The following is an 11,091-nucleotide window of genomic DNA, read 5'->3' as shown; positions in this document are numbered from 1 at the left end:
AAAGCTGGGGGAAAAAAAGAAGATGAGTACAGATAATTCCACAGGGGTGCAAACAATGTAAAATCCCAGTGATGGTAATCAGTATGGTATATGGCCCTAAGCTTTTCTTTATAAATTTCACAAAGTATGTATTTGCCTACTATATTAAAAACTATATCAATCGAGCATTAAAAAAAAAGATGTGAATGAGAAGTCATGACATACTATATTCTTAATACTTTACTGTGAATTGTGTTTTCCAGAAATATACTATAATCTGGGAATTAGGCAGACTCAAATAGTGTGGGTAAGTGTATGAATGTGTTGAGTAAACATAAAAAATTGAGTGGCTCTGCAGTTGACCCATCTGCCCTACTGTATTTATAATAGAAAGCGCCTAGGAAGTGGCAAAATCTTGGCAGGAGGAGCAGTTTGGATGGAGTGGAAAAAGCATGAATTCAGGAGTCAGGTGACCTGACAGTTATCCCCTTCTTTGCCTCCCCAGTTTTTGGGTGACCCTTGACAGATCTCTGTTCTTCTGAGTGATGCTAAACTGTATTTTATTAAACATAGCTAATATTTAGATAAATATTTCTTATTTATTTTTTATCTTTCATTCCCATATAGTAATTATATGCAGTAACGGGGTTTCACTGTTACACGTTGCTCTATATTTACTGTTTGTTACACCAACAACCATTCCAATCAGATTAACAAGAGACAGGAAGAACTTTGAAAAAGAAATCCTTGAAACTATTCAGAGATACATTTTAAAGGCTCCGAGAAATAATGTGCACATCAGTGGGAACCCTCCATGGGGTGAGGACGTAAATATTAACCTCTTCAATTTACTCTTTAAGTTTACTACAGTCAATCTCTCTTTTGTTTGTTTGACTTTTCTGGGGTTGTGATGGAGTTTTTAAGAACTTAAAAATCACAGTAACATTCATGTGGAAGAATAAGTTCTTGTGAATAGGCAAAGAAACTTACAATAATTAATTGAGGAAGTTTGAACTTTCTTAGCTTAAAAATTGCCATACAAAATGCCATCAATTAACCTGTTAGCTTTGTTAGCAGCATAATGAGCAGGAAGGGAAAGCAATAAAAAGAAAATAAACCCAGGAACACATCCTGGAATGTCTAATTTGGGGGTGAAATAAATATCAATTTCCAACACAATGAATAAATAAGACTTCGATTTTTCAAGATACGAGATTCAGACTGTAAGTTTATCATTTGCAAAAACAAAGGAATTTACTGTTGTCCCTTACTAGGTGCAGATTAAGCTGCTGTTAGGAAAACACACACACACACACACACACACACACACACAAACAAAAAAACCCAAAACAAAACAATACTGTGGCTCCAGTCTGAGTTTCTTCTCCAGGAAGCAGTCTGGTTTGAGCAGTCTGTGGCTAGCAAGGTGGCTCAGCAACTCAAGGCCTCTCAGAGTCTCTGTTGCCTTCCATCTTTTTGTTCTTTCACTTCCCAGGATATTGCTTTTGCAGCTTAGAGGATGTCATCTCATTTTTTATGGATGCAGGTGGCTAACTTCCACATCTATATTCCATCCAATGAAAGGGGAAAGGGTAATAACAGCTTCGGCTTTAGCAAGACAATCTGGAAATTCACTCTACTTGTGTTCCAGTGACAATTCATGATAACATCTAGCTGCAAAGGAGGCTTTTACTGAAGGTTCTGGAAAGAGCAATAAGGCAGGAAGAAGAAATAAAGCCAGAAAAATTGGAAAAGGGAGAAATAAAATTGTCTTTAGTCCCTATTTCTTTTATGTCCTCTTTTTTATTATTTTATTTCTTCTGCCAGCTTTGGGTTCTGTTTTCCTGTTACTACCCTAGCTGTAAAATTGGGTTATTACTTTTGGATCTGTCTTTTCTGCTTTGTGAAGGTTTTTTACAGCAATGAATTTCCCTGGGAGCTTTAATTCACAGCATCCCACAAGCCTTGGCAGATGGAATTACCATTCCATTAGTTATAAAGAGTCTCCCAATTTTACTTGTATTTCTTCTTTGACCTATTGATGGTTTAAGAACAAGTTAATTCCACCTATTTATGAATTTCCCACTTTTTCCTTTATTATTTCAAGTTAGTTGTATTACACAGGGATTTTAGAAGACCAGTCTTGGTGATATGTTAAACTTCTTTTGTGGTCTGACATGTGATCTATCCTGTAGAATGTTCCACGTGGACTTGAAAAAAATTCTCATCCTACCATTTTGGGCGTAGGACTCTATATGTCTTTTAGGCATATTTTATAGCCTATTCGTCTTCTCTTTCTGTTTTGATGTTACCTCCAGGTGTTTTGTACATTATGAAAACAAGATTGGAATTCTTCACCCTTTCTTTTTAAACTATTTCTCCCTTTAGTTCAGAAGTTTGCTTCCCCGCCTTGGGGGCTCTACTGATAAGTGCATGCTGGTCCATGTTTCTGAGCGTGATATCTCCTTAATGAACTGACCCTTTCACCAATACAAAATCTCATTGAACTTCATGCCAAATTTTGAATTAGTCTATTTTTGTTCAATACTAATATGGCCGCGTCAGCCGTCTTACTGTTAGTATCTGCATGGAATGAATAGCTTTTTCCATCCTTTCACTTTCATTTTATTTGTGTCTATAAATGTAAAGTGAGTCACTCACTTATACAAAATGATATATTATATTTTTTATCCTCCTTGCTAATATCTGTTTTTTTTTTTACTGTGAGAGCGTTACCCATTGACATTTTAAGAATTTTTGACAAGGAATTACTTCTGCTAAAATAGCTTTTCATCCTTTCACTTTCATTTTATTTGTGTCTATAAATGTAAAGTGAGTCACTCACTTATACAAAATGATATATTATATTTTTTATCCTCCTTGCTAATATCTGTTTTTTTTTTTACTGTGAGAGCGTTACCCATTGACATTTTAAGAATTTTTGACAAGGAATTACTTCTGCTATTTTTTGTTTATTCTCTTTGTGTGTCTCTCTACTCTCTTTTTCCATTTCTGCTGTTCAAAAATATTCTATGTATATTTAATTGTATTTAATAAATTTTCATATTTATGTGTTGTATGTTGCATTTCAATACTTATATTATATATTTTTGTTCAATTTAGGTAATTTGTATGTATCTAGACTTTTCTCCATTTAAAATTTTTCCAATTCATTGAAACATAAGGTTTTGAAGCCATTTTGTATTATCTTCTGGATTGGGGCAATTTTGTTTGTTTGTTTTTTTGAGACAGGGTTTCACTATGTAGTTGAAACTAACCTGGTCATTTGAGAGATGGAGATGAAAACAACACTGAGATTCCACCTCACCCCACAAAGAATGGTTGCTATCAAGAAATCACACAATAACAAATGTTTTCAGGGTTGTGGGGAGAAAGGAACCCTTCTCCATTGTTGGTTGGAGTGCAGACTGGTGCAACCGCTGTGGAATCAATATGGAGATACCTCAAAGAGCTGGGATTAGATTAGAGGTCATTTGACCCAGCCAACCCTCTGCTGGGTATCTTTCCAAAAGAATTAAAAGAATCATATCACAGTGATATATGTGCACCTATGTTTATAGCGGCACACTTTGTAATAGCTAAAACTTGGAAACAGCCCATTTGCCCATCAGTTGGAAACTGGATAAAGAAGATGTGGGTTTTCTATAAAATGGAATACTACTCAGCCATAAAGAATGAGAAATTATATTCATTCATAGGAAAATGGATACATTTTGAGGATATACTCCTAAGTGAAATAAATAAGTCACATGTGCAAATACCAGATAGTTTCTCTGGTGTGAAAAACTATAACAATACACAAGATCCTAATGAGATAATTAACAATGTGAAATAGGAAAAAAAGGTCCAAAGTTGTAGGGAAAGTGGGAAGGTTAGGGGAAAGGGAATAAGGGAAAAGAAAAAAATATGAGATAATGAAAAAACGGAAATAAAGTATTTGTAAATGGGGAGGGGAGGAGCGGGTGAGGGAGGGCAGGGACAAAGGGGAAAAAATGAGAACCAAGACCTGTCATGTAAGGTACAAGATCCCAATAATGAATGTAACTGTACTGTATACCTAAAATATACCAATAAACTCAATAAAAAGAAAAAAAAAAAGAAACTGACCTGGAACTCACTATGTACCCCAGGCTGGTCTCGAACTCACAGCGATCCTCCTGCCTCAGCCTCCCTAGTGCTGGGATTATAGGAGTGCGCCACCACACCTGGCTTTGGATTTGGGCAATATTGGTTTTGGGTTTTGGTGTGTGTGTGTGTGTGTGTGTGTGTGTGTGTGTGTGCTTTATTTAATTTACTAAACAAAAGCTAATGAAATTATTGCCTCCAAAATAATAGACACAAAAAACCCCAAACAAAATAAAGGAAAAAACAGCAGGCACAGAAACAAGTTACCTATTTGAAAGAATAATACCATTAGTTAGACACAAAAGTTAATGATAAAAAAGAGTGGTTATTGGTGGAACCAGCCCACATTGACAGCTCTGAAATGTGCAGATGCTAGTTTTTAAACAAAGGGAAAGAATACTGATTATGCCCACAATACTGTTCAGGACCTACATAAAACTCAATTCTGTGCATACTTCACTATACAAGGTAAGAGAACAACAGTGAAATCACTAATAATTAAACCAAAAGGTGTAATATCCAAATCATTTTCAGTGAGACAGAATAATCTGTTGTAACTTTTAAACATATAAAGATAGATAAAAATTAAAGAGATCTAAATTAGTGTTCTGTTTCTTTCTCTTTTTCAAACTCAGGACCTTGCACTTGTGAGGCAGATGTGATACCACTGAGCTAAATCCCTGGCCCAGTTTTCTGTTTCTTATCTAAACATTATTCTGAGCACTGAGGTAAATCTGAATTCACATACTTTGTCAAATTTTTCCAAAACAAATGTTAAGCCTTGCTTTAGAAATTTTTATGTTATACATATATATTTACACTTTGTCTTCAATGACTAATAACACAGGTGGATAACAGATCTGTAATAGGGCTGTGATACTACTACTGATAATAAAAATAAAAAGCCACTCTTCTGTACAAGTGTTCCTGTTACGGAAGGAATCAGTAAGTGACACACAGTCAGCAGAATGGAAGTAAAATAATAAATTTACTCATCGATAAGGGTCACTTGCACATAAGCAGTGCCTGGACTGATGACACACTGGGTTACAACTCCTCCTTTTATAAGGTTTCACAGCCTTGACTTCATTTGGGTGGTTACATTTTATTCTCATAGTTCAAATCACGGTCACAGAATAGTTAATCTTTTCAGCCCAGACGTAACAGTTCTTTGCAGTTGGGGAGTTTACCTTTAAGATTCGCCTAGTTATCTATTCTAGTCCATAGGAAGGGGGGTGTTCAGGGCCAGGGGAGCAAAAGTTAGCAATGGATTCTTTCATTTAGACACTTTTACCATCAGGTGGCTCCAGTCTCGTCAGAGCTCAAGACCTTGACTGTGATCTCAGGGTGAGACCAAATGCCTCATTCAGCAATTAGTGCCTTGTGCCTATTAGTTTTGAGCGCTAAACAAACTGCTGTCAGAGACAGCAGAAGCCTCTTTACATTGTAACACTTTATAGGTTTTTGCTCTTTATAAAAGTTTTCCCTATCATTCCTGTAGGTGCAGTATGAACTGGGATCACAGAATCTGTATATATGCATGAATCTCTATAGAGTTCAAAATGCCCTGAACTCACTATGCCGCCCAGGCTAGCCTTGAACTTGTGGTGATCCTCCTGCCTCAGCCTCCCAATTGCTGGGATTACAGGCATGCGCTAGTATGCCTGGCTAAGCGTACTTTTAAAACACTCATTTTATGGAAACAGCTTTTGTACATAGGGAAGGGAGGGGCTTTGAGGGGGGATGGGATAAAATAAAATAAAATTAAATTAAAAGAAAAAACAAAAAGCCCTCATTTTATTCTTTGAGGCAGGGGTTACAAAATAGTGATGTAGGATAAAGATATTGTGTATAAAAGTTCCAAAACCAAGCATTATCCTTCATTGGCAATAACTGCAATTTAAATAAAAACTAAACACAGCTAGATCTTTATTGTGGCTATGCAACTTTTTGCTTTGTGGCCTATATATTTTTACTGAGGTGTAAACCTCTCGTTCACCTACTACAAATCAAAACCAACAATGAAAAACAAACAACAAAAAAAATGTACTTCAACAGCTGCCGCCTTTTTTTTTTAGTTTATTAGCACTTTCTAAGTGTTCAGTGCAGTTACATTCATCACTGGGATCTTGTACCTTTACATGACAGATCTTGGTTCTCATTTTTTCTCCATGTCCCTGCCCTCCCTTCACCCCCCACCCCCCCATTTACAAGGACTTTGTTTCCATTCCTTCCTTTTCTCATATTTTTTTCTTTGCCCTTATTTTCTTTCCGCTACTCTTCCCACTTCCCTTCACAGCTGCCTTCTTTAGGCTGCCTTTGGAAGTGCTTCCAAATCTTGAAAGCAAACGAACCTCTGAGGTGAAGAGGCTGATACTCCTCCTTTCCTACTAGATGTGATGTATGAAAACCCATCCACGAGTATGAATAGAAAGAGAATAGCCGAGGCCAGCAGCAGCCTGCCCTCAAGAGAAACAGAAAATGAAGTAGGGAGGATATTACTATACTGGCCCCTCTTCTAAATTATCTTCCATTTATGGGCAATACTGGTTTTGCTGTTGCCTTTTTTATTTCTCATTGCATTAATATGGGGTCTTTTCTTTCTTTTTTGGTAGCCTTTGCTAAGGGTGTATCAATCTTGTTTATCCTTTCAAAGAACCAGCTATTTATTTATTTATTTATTTATTTATTTATTTATTTTGGTCACTTCTTGTGCTTTATTAGGTTCCACTGCAAGGCTGGGGTAAAAGTAATGCTAGTTCAGATCCAGGCAACATATACCTGTGAGCCCAAAGCAGAGTCGAAGCAGAGCACCTATGTCCCAGGAGCAGACTGTCGGAGTTGGGCTGGGTGAGCGGGGCCAGACCTCGGCAGCTGCTGTGTTCACCGGACCGGTGTGCACTCAGGCACCCCTCTCTGGGCTATGGTACCTGCTGGCATGAGTGAGGATGTCCACAGGGGATTCAAGGTAAGGCCAGAGCCACTCCCGTGTAAGAGATGAGCAGCCAGGCCTAACCCTCGGTAGGGCTCACCAGTGAGAACCAGCTCTTGAATGTATTGGTTCTTTCTATTTTTTTAGTCTCAAATTTATTAATTTCCACTCTGACCTTCATCATTTCTTTCCTTCCATTAATTTTGGATTTGGATTTGTCTTTTTTTTTCTAGGATCTTGAGATATGTCATTAGGGTATTGGAGATTACTGTATTATTTTAACATGTGCACCCATAGCTCTAAACTTCCTTCTTACAACTGCTTTCCCTGTGTCCCATAGGTTTTGGAACGTTGTGCTTCCCTTCCGATTCTAGGAACATTTCTATTTCTTCCCGGATTTCTTCTGAGATCCATTGATCGTTCGCTGATGATATGGGAAAGTAGAAAGAAATCTTCCACTGGGAGGGGGAAAGGAAAGGAAGCAAAAGAAGGGAAAGGGATTTAAAAAAGAAAAAGAGAATGGAAGGAAGAAATGGAACAAAGCCTGTATAAATAGAGAGGGGATGAAGGGTTGAAAGGAGGGGAGGGGAATGGGAAAAAAAGAATTAAGATATATTTTGTACAGTTACAAGTTCCCTATGAGGAATGTGACCATTATGTATGGCAAACATGTACTAATAAAAAATTTTAATTTATTGATTTAAAAATGTTTTATTTCTTTTTATTAGCACATATTTACAGTGTTTAATGATTACATTCATTGTGGGGAATCGGTAAATGTACATAACGCGTCTCAAATCTTTTTTCTCCTTTCCTCTATAATGTATTATTTAACCTCCATGACTTTGTGGAGTGTCTGTGGCTTCTTTTGCTGTTGATTTTAGCTTCATTCCACTATAATCTAATAATAGGTGGAGGGTTATTTAAATTTTTTTCTATTTTGTTAAGCATGCTTTATGGACTCAGAAATGGTCTACTTCAGAGAAAGTTCCATGTATTGCCGTGAAAAATGTGAATTTGGTTGCTGCAGAATGAAACACTCTGTAGATGTCTAATCCAGTTTTGATACAATCTAAGTGTAATATTTCTTTGTTGAATTTTTTTCTCTTGTTGGCCTGCCTAATGGTGGATGGAGCACAGGAACCCCCATGATGTAAGTGTATTGGTGTCTATCTGTCTTTTTATGCCTGGTAGTTTCTGTTTTATGAATTGAGTGTATGAACATTCAGTGCATAATTATTTAAAATTATTGTTTTTGTTTTTTCAGATCAGCTTTGGCTTGTAGTCTGTTGTGTGCTCTTTCTTGCTTCTGGGCTCGAACTGCATGGAATAATCCCTTTTCATCCTTTCACCTTTAGTCCCTGACCATATAGTTGGATGGAGTGTGACTCCTGTGTGCAGTATATAATTGCATTTTGTTTTTCAATGCAATCTACCAGTACATGTCTTTTGATGGAGGCATTAAGTCCATTGATGTTGAGAGTTATTGTTTCGTACATACTGAATCCTATCATTGCAGTAGTTTTCCAGTGCTGATTCCTTTATATTTTCCTTTTGTTTACTCTCCCAGTTAGATGTATATTTTCTTTTGGGTTTTTTTGTCTTGTTTTGTTTTTTAGTGTTGATGGCCATCCTGTCTCTGACAGGGACTCCCTTAAGTATTTTCTGCAACGCCAGTTTAGTGATCCATCTATTTCTTCAGGATTTTTAAAAATCTTGTAAAGTATTTACTTCTACAGCAATTTAAGGCTCATTTTGCAGATACAGAAATCTGGGTTGACAATTATTTTCTTTTAGGGCTTAAAAAACTTCAATCCATGCCAAACATAAGTAGAAACTATTTTCAAAATAACCATAGTATCCAAAATGATAGGTAGATGTATTGCAATTTCAATAAAAATACCAACAGCATTCTTCACAGAACCAGAAAAACAATCTGAAAATTTATGTGGAACCAGTAGAGACCCAGAATAGCCAACACAATCATTCTAAAGTCTACTTATTTTTTATTTAATTTTTTCAAATATTCAAAACATTATTGTGATTCAACAGTCAAAATGACACAAAAGGATAATCACAGTTTATCCTATCCCTATACTCTTCTGTTCTTCATCCAATCCTTGTAACAGTTGTATTGATTTCTTAATAATTCTTCCTATTTTTTATTTTAAAAAACATATTCTTATTTGTACTGCTTCTTGCATGGAGATTTACTATAAAAATTGTTTTATTTAATATAACTGGCCATCGCTTCACTTTGCTTCTTAAGTGCTTTCCTTTTGTATTTTTAGAAAGTGGGGCCTATTGTGGGGGTATCATAGTTCATTCATCTCATGTTCTGGTCCTACATAGATGGATAGTATTTTACTTCTACAAATGAAATCACACATTGTGCTAATGTAATCCTCTTAATATTCTTTTCAGGATAGATTCCTAGAAGTGAGACTGCTGAAGGCATAAATGCCTATTCTATTTTGCTAACTACTGCTGGATTCTCATCCTGCTGGCTTGAATCATTTTGGATTCTTACCAGCTATTTATGAGAATGACTAGTTCATATGTCTGCCTACAGAGTTTGCTGTCAAGCTTTTGGACTACTGACAGGCTGATATGTAGAAAATAATATCACAGTGTAGTTTCAGTGTGCGTTCCTCTTCACCAGAGAAGTAGATTTTATCCTTTCCTTATTTTAAGGGCCAGTGAATTTTGTTTGTGTGCGTTACCTACTTTCCTCCTGGGTTTTAATATTCTCCCTCTTCATTTTAAAATATTTATTTATATATTAGGGAGACGATCCTTTTTTCCTTTGATGTTAGCTGTAAATATTTTCCCTCCTCTTTTTGTTGATTTTGATTATCGATTCTTGTTTTGCCATGCATTACAATTATTGCCACATTCCTCATATCACTTATTAAAAAGTGTATTTTTTTCTTTTTCTGATATTTATTTATTTCCCTTCTTTCCTTTACCCTATGCCTCTCACTTCCCCTTCTCTTCTGGAACTTTTCTTCCTACTTCACATTATCTCTTTTACATTTGGACCCTTATATGTACATTCAGTTTCTTGCACAGGGAAACTATTTGGTATTTTCACATGTCTGTCCTATTTATTTCGCTTAAGAGCATGGCCTCAATGTGCAACCACTTTTCTATAAATGTCCCTAGCTTCTCATTCTTTATGGCTGAGTAGTACTCCATTTTATAAAAAAAAAAAAACACAGCTTCTTTATTCCGTTTCCATTTGATGGGCAATTGGGTTGTTTCCAAGATTGAACTGTTACAAACTGTGCCACTATAAACATGGGTGAGCATATATTGCTGTGGCACAATGCTTTTAATTCTTTTGGGAAGATACCCAGCAACAGAATAGCTGGGTCAATCCTCTAATCCTAATTTTTTGAGATATCTCCATACTGATTTCCACAGTGGCTGCAACAGTTTACACTCCCACGGACAGCGAAGGATTCCTTTCTTTCCACAGCCCCACCAGCGCTTGTTATTGGTTAATTTCTTGATAGATGCCATTTTTTCTGGAGTGAGGTGAAATCTTAGCATTGTTTTCACTTGCACCTCTTGAATGACCAGTGTTGTTGAACATTTTTTCATGTTTATTTGCTGTTTCTACTTCTTTGTCTGAGGAATGTCTTTTCATTACATATGCTCATTTTTATATTGGGTCTTTAAATTTAGGAGATCTAATTTTTTTAAGTTCTTTGTAGATTCTAGATACTAGGCCTTCGTCTGAGGAGCAGCTGGTAAAATCTTTGCCCACATTGTGGGTTGTCTTTTCCCACTGTTGGTGGTTTCTTTTGCTGTGAAGAAGCTTTTTCAATAAGATGAGATTGCATGTTGAAACCCAAACTTTCCAACACCATTTATTAAAGAGGATATTTTTCCTCCAGTAAAGGTGTTTGGTTCCTTTGTCAAAGATGAGGTGGCTGAGTGTGTATGGAGTTGTTTCGGCATTTTCTAATCTGTTCTACTGATCCTTGGGTCTGCTTCTTTACCAGTACCATGCTATTTTTATCACAGTA

This window comes from Fukomys damarensis, unplaced genomic scaffold, assembly GCF_012274545.1.
Source record: "Fukomys damarensis isolate Sample0158 unplaced genomic scaffold, DMR_v1.0_HiC HiC_scaffold_22, whole genome shotgun sequence".
Taxonomy (NCBI): Eukaryota; Metazoa; Chordata; class Mammalia; order Rodentia; family Bathyergidae; genus Fukomys; species Fukomys damarensis.
The sequence above is the reverse complement of the archived record's forward strand: the minus strand, read 5'-3'. Positions refer to the sequence as shown.